Genomic DNA, 6,676 nt, shown 5'->3' with positions numbered 1-6,676 from the left:
ACCCAAAACAAAGTTTGATCAAATATCTGGGCACTCCATATCTCAGTCAAGTTGACTCATAAGATTAACCATCACGATTTCTCACTTGCTAACTGGATTCAACCAGTTATTTTGGATGTTTCCTCAACAGGCGGCTGAACTTGATTCTACACTCCAGAGCACAAAGGTAGGGAGAAGAGAACGCCTCATTGCTGAGCTTGTCCTACAGAGGTGGCAGGGACACTAGCCAGCCAGCCTCCTCAGATTGTGGCAGGAAGTACCCGCAAGGTTGTACCTGGTGCTGTAGAGCGGGGGCAGTGGAGTAGAGCAGGGAGGTCTATAAGGGGGTGTGATAGATGAGCCCCTAGTGATCTGAAGACTGAGTCAGATTCTGTCAGCCAGAGAACACAGCATGGGCATTCCAGGAGGAAGCAGAAACAGAAGGGCAAAAAAGAGTAAAAGCTATGGTTTCCTTGGAGGAATTATAAGAAACTTGGGGTAACCAGATTATATGTGTATAGGATAAGGTCTATGTCAGTGGTAGAACTTAAAAGTCCTGAAAAAATGTAATGTATTTGGGGAACAATTTGTGGTACAATATTACAGCAGTTCAGAACATATTCCAAAGCTTAAAATAAAAGTTAATGGAAAAAGGAGTGCTTTATACAAAATTTGTAGCCGAGGTTCTTAACCTAGTTTTCCCTATTCAATGTATGATTACATCAGTAATAGAGGTTGACTGAGCTACATGTTCATGTCCTGGATGTTAATCATATCAATCTCCATCAGAAGTGTCTGCAGATTGAACAAGTTGAAATCTAATAGTCCTTAGGGAGGTGTGCTCTCCCTCTTGACCCCTCTCCTTCCCTCCATAGAGTCTTTCACAATACAGGTCTGTATTGCTTTTTACCCAAAGTAAAAATCACTAATGTAAGTGTGCATTTTAACAAGTAGATGTGTATAGAAAGGTAAATAATTTTCTTATGTATAATCCAAATGCTGTCTCAGTCTTCCTAGTTTATGGATACAACTCAAAGATTTATCCATAAAACTCCAAATTGCTCAGAAGTGTCCTTCTGCATGGTTGAAGGACAAATCCACATCCTCCAAGGTGTCCTTTCTCTGGACAGAAGTGGTGGGGGCTGTGTGCTCCCACACTCTGGGAGGCCTCCACATTTCGACTCACCTCCAGCAGGTTTAGGGCTACTGACTTCTGAGACCACCACTGCTGCTGTGCTCATGTTGGGAGTATCCTTCCTGCTGGCCCTTGCCTCCACCCAAAGAGTAAATACAGCCCTAGGAAAGAATAGATCTCTCCCTGTGACAGCTCAGTTGTTGCTGTAACTGTTAGCAAGAGCTGGCTGGATGCTCAGGAATGCTTGCCAGCCTAACCCCAACCTACCTCCAAGCTATGCAAGCATCTTCTTTCACCCAATAGGTTACCTAGAATCCAGGTCCAAGAACATGAGGCCAAGAGGGAGGAAATAGCCCATTTCACCTGTCTAGGGCTAGCCTTTCTAGCTCTTCCTAGGGTATAGACATAGGGCAGCTCCATTTTCCTTGGGGCAAGTGCCTATCTCTATCTGCGGGATGTGGTCTTACCCTGACATATATCAGAGCTATATCAGAACAGAAAAGAACTATGAGTGGCAGAATCACCTAAAGCATGTGTTGCAAATGCAGGTCCTGGGGCTCTCCCAAACCTATTAAATCAGAACATAGGAATGGGACTTAGAATCTGCCTACAGGAGACCGTAAAGTCAGTGCATTCCTTAGAGTTATAAGTTTGGGTCTTAAAAGTTATACATTGGGGACATCAATAGTACAGTTTGGACTGAACTCCCTCTAACTTGTTACTCCCATGTGAATAGGGGCCTGGGACTTACCATTCTTCTTCAGTCTTCTGGGTCTAGTTCTTGAACTCCTCGAAGGACCACTCAAATGAGAACACATATTTTCACAGAGTTCTGTGACTGTGTACGCAGGTGTAGTCTGACACTTCACTAAGAGGCAGGAAATGTGATCTAAGAGGAGCAGCTCTGCCTAAAATAAGCTTCCTCCAACTTGATCACAGAAACAATAAAGCTTTTCAGAGTCTCACCTTTTCAGGTGTTATTTAAGAGATCTGTAGTCTTTGCTTTTTTATTTGCATAACCAAATGGTTGGGTCAGGCGTTTTCATTGGAAAAAAAGGTATCTACATACAGCACCCTTGTAGGCAGGAAGGCTACCAGGGTAAAGAAACCTGTGGACAGGGAAGAGTGACCATGGAATTCATGAAGAAAATGATGTCCATGCAATAAGGATGTGGGACTGGGGGGAGAACAGAAGGTCATTGGATTAGACAATGGAGAATGAAGGGAAGGGAGCAGGGAGGGGAATAGGAAAGACAGTAGAATGAATTGGACGTAAGTTTTCTGTGCTCATATGTGAATACATGACCAGTGAAACTCTGCATCCCCGCAAGAATGGGATCCTAATTAGAATAAATTATACTCCATATATGTATATGTCAAAATATACTCTACTGTCATGTATATCTAAAAAGAACAAATAAAAATTTAAAAAGAAAAAAGAAAATGATGCCCAGACTAAAGAAGTATATTAAAGTGATCCCAGGCAAACAGGAACAGGGATTATCTACAAATGTGCTTGTTTCTGTTTTTTAGTAAGTATTACGTAAAAAAAAAACAAACAAAAAAACAGAGCCAACACTTTAAAATCAAAAGTTTGAGGAACTGGGGGATATAGCTCAGTGATAGATGCTGAGAATACCTGTGGTCCTGGGTTGGATCCCCAGCACACAAAAAATGAAGTTTGAAATAGAAATCCAGATTCCTAGCCTTTCTAGAAAAATCCAGAATATTGATGCCACCAGACCAGTTTCCTCCTACACAGAAAACTGTGGCATTGGAGCTGAGGGGCGTCCACTCCTCCAAGCATAGGAGGAGCTCCTGATCTAATAGTTCATCCCACTCCCCCTCTTCACAGTCCCCACATGAGGCAATGTCCATGGGCACTCACCATGCTGTTTCCCTGTTTTCCTAGCTTAGCACTCAGACTCCTGCTGCCTGAACTCCCTAGGCCTTGGGGCATGTAGGCTCGGAACAGTGGTTCACAGCTAGGACTAGAGCGCCTGGTTACTCCACAGTCTGATATGTTCTTTTCCATGATCCCTTTAAATGTTCACAGAGTTTGGGAAAAATATCTCTCCGTACTTTATGTCAGATACCTGGCCTGGTAGTTTCTCGTCTTTCACCTGAATTTGGCCAGCTGATGTTTTTTTCCTGGAAACTTGGCATTCACAAGGTGTACACACATGGTCATCTGGGATGTTCCTTCCCTATAACTCTGTAATCCCTGCTAACTGGAGGTAAATGTCACTAGCTGGAGGTCAACATCTGAAGGAGGAGGATTTGAGTACTACATTTTACTATTACTTTGTCCAGGAGATGTATCCAATGGGAGCAGCTTTTGCCACTGAAGATATTGAGGGTCCCTTTGGGGTTCTCCCTCCACCTCCCTACTGCTGAAATATCCTGAAACTTACCTTGGAAATTGATTTTTTTTTCTTTCTTTTTTTTTTGTATTGGGAATTGGTAGGGTTGCTCTACCACTGAGCTACATCCTCAGCTCTATTTTTGTTCTGGAACAGGGTCTCATAAAATTGCCCAGTCTGGCCTTGAACTTGTGATCTTCCTGCCTCAGCCTCCTGAGTAGTTGAGATTATAGGCATGCAGTGCTGCGCCCCACTGGGAACTGATTTTTAACACAGTTCTCTTCTATATGGCTTTGTCACAGTATTGTTTAAGATTTTATTTATTTATTTATTAGTTAAGATTTTAAAGCATAAACTCAAGGAAGAGAACAGGTATAGCCAGTGAGGCCCCAGGCAGGAGCCCTGGAAGACCCCCTGAAAAATCTATTCTTTTTAACTGTTAAAAGCCAGAAGAAAGAAATGGATTCCAAATATCTTTTTAAAACTATTGAGACAGAGCGACATTTCTAATTTTATTTTTAAAAGTCAGTTTCTTTATATTTTCCACTAATAGTGACATTGATTTGACATTTTATAAAACTTAAAATGTGATTTAATTAAGTGGTGTTTTAAAAGGGTTATGCATCTGCATGTCTAGCTTGTTAAGCACAGATCCCTTTTCTCTTGATAGGTTTCCTGGCTCTCTGCAGGGAGGTATGTTCCGAAAGACAGAAGACAAGAACAGAAGGAGGTGATGTTCTTCAGATGTTTCCAAAGAAAAGTCCTTAATAACAGAGGAGAGTTATATTACACAAATAGATGACTTCTACATCAGAGTCTTAATTCTATTTTAAATGTTTATTTGAAAAGTACCCCTTTTGGATATGGTTTGTCCCCCTAAGGATCATGTGCTGGGAGCTTGATCTCCAAAGAAATAGTGTTGTAAGGTGGTGGGACCTTTAAGAGGAGGAGCCTGCTGGGAGGTGACAGGGTCATTACTGCTCTCAGGAAAGGTTTAATGCTGGCTTCCCTGAATTGGTTTGGTCTCTCAGAAGAGTATTGGTTTCCTCAAGGGTAGGTTGTTATGAAGGTTGAACCTTGTCTCTTACTTCCTCTCTCACATGTGATGCCATCTGCCATGTTGTAATATAGCCAGCAGCCGTCGCCAGACTCTGATGTCATACTGTTTGAATTTTCCAGTCACAGAACTGTGAGGCCAACAAATCTCTTTTCTTCATAATATATAACATAAAATATTTATAATTTATAATATAAAATACCCGGTGTTGAGTATTTTGTTATAGCAAACCAAAGTAGATGAAGACAATCCCTTACATGCATTCATAAACAAGGAAAAATCAATCCCACCACTGAAAACATTTGTGATGTGGAAGGAATGATAGGTTTCTTCTCTCTTTCCCATCCCACTCACCTCTCCAATCCTACCACCCAGAGGTAACCCCTGTGACTTTTCCAAGTAAATGCTGGATCAAACCTCATTTGCCTCTGATCTCAACTGGAGCACAGAGCCCTGGGCATAAACATCTCTTAGAAGCTTTTTGCACTCCGGTTTTTCTCATAATCTGCATAAAATCTCTCCTTACCTGCCCTTCAGTTCTGGTCATGGAGGGAAGGGAACAAGGAAGCTGCCATGGAGTATCTGGTACCAGTTCAACATTGGGGTTACAGAGCCCCCAGAGAGGACATGGAATTCCACAGTGCTTGGAGTTGACACTACCATTCCCAGTGCAGATGGGGGAACACTTATAATTTTAGTTCTCAGCACAAGAAATTTTGGCAGTGAAAGTGGGAATCAGTGCACAAGAATTTTCCTGATTCAATGCCTGTACGGTTAGCACGTCCTCAGTCACATAGGAAGAAGCTTAATATAAAATGTTTAAGTTAAAAAAGAAAAGACACAAAATTGTGTACAGGTAATGTGATCCCAAATGGGTAAAATCAGTTTCTGTACATGTCTATCTCTTTAAGAACATTCAGACAATAAATAGAAGAAACCCAAAGTGAAATATATTAAAATGTTATTAATTTTTTTTATCATTACCTGTATGTTTCCCTTTTCTTTAATAAAAATATATTTTTCTTGTACTAATGTGTTTATATTGAAACAAAGAATCCCACATCTATAGGAATTGAAACTGATTTTTTTTTCTTTCTTTTTTTTTTTTTTTGTTTTGGGAATTGGTAGGGTTGCTCTACCACTGAGCTACATCTTCAGCCCTATTTTTGTTCTGGAACAGGGTCTCATAAAATTGCCCAGTCTTTTGGAAAATGGGACTAAATCTAGGGTCACTAAAGATGTGAAAATCAGCACAAACATTGAGAGAAAGAAAATTTTTGAGCCGGTTTCTCACCAAGGCAATGATTAAATATGTCCAAACAGTTCTAAGTGATTGGTAATCTCTGGGTCGGCTCCAGTAAGGGATGCTTGACCCAGAGTTTTAAAATTATACCTTCTATTTCATCAAATATGAGAAAAAAGCCCGTACAAGGGGACTCTGGAGTCCCTGTTGGCCTTTGGAGTTCAGGGTGTGGGAGGGTTTGAGGCTGCCTGGGTTGGTGAGAAGGCTTACTCCCCAGGTGTGTGGGTTCCCTAAGGCTCTGAAAGTCCTGCTCCTTCAGTGCAGGCTCCAGTCTTTTGTGGGCGAACCTGCCTGTCTGAGGCCTTCTGAGCAGAACTTCATGTTTAAGGTCATTAGATCGGTATCTACGTTTCTCCCCTCTTCTTTGCTCTATAACTAAGAATATATCCTACAGTTTGTGCATAGAACCTTGTAGCAAAAAGAATACCATTTCGACATGACATTTTTACACTGACCATAGCTAAAACCCTCTTTATACAGGGCTCTGTTCTCCTCCAAAGGGGTGGGCTACCGCTTCCTGTTTCTGCTCAGGACTCTTTACTGTTTAGAGCAGCCTGTTGGACTGGCTAATGTAAGAGAAGGCAGATAATTTTCTTATTTGAAAGAGGGATAATTAAACATTTGATTTCAGTTAATTTTATATTAGTAATTTAAAATATTTATTCCACTGGGAACAGGAAATTAATCTATAGGAATAACTAGGTTTCCAAATACTGTACTAACATTGACTTTTGGTTCAGATTTCCAAAGACCTCAATTCCTACCCCCACCCCCAATCCAGCCCCATCTCCACCCACTCTTTAATTTCACCTGTTCCCAGATCTTCACTTACTATAGAA

This window comes from Sciurus carolinensis, chromosome 5, assembly GCF_902686445.1.
Source record: "Sciurus carolinensis chromosome 5, mSciCar1.2, whole genome shotgun sequence".
NCBI classification, from domain to species: Eukaryota; Metazoa; Chordata; class Mammalia; order Rodentia; family Sciuridae; genus Sciurus; species Sciurus carolinensis.
The sequence above is the reverse complement of the archived record's forward strand: the minus strand, read 5'-3'. Positions refer to the sequence as shown.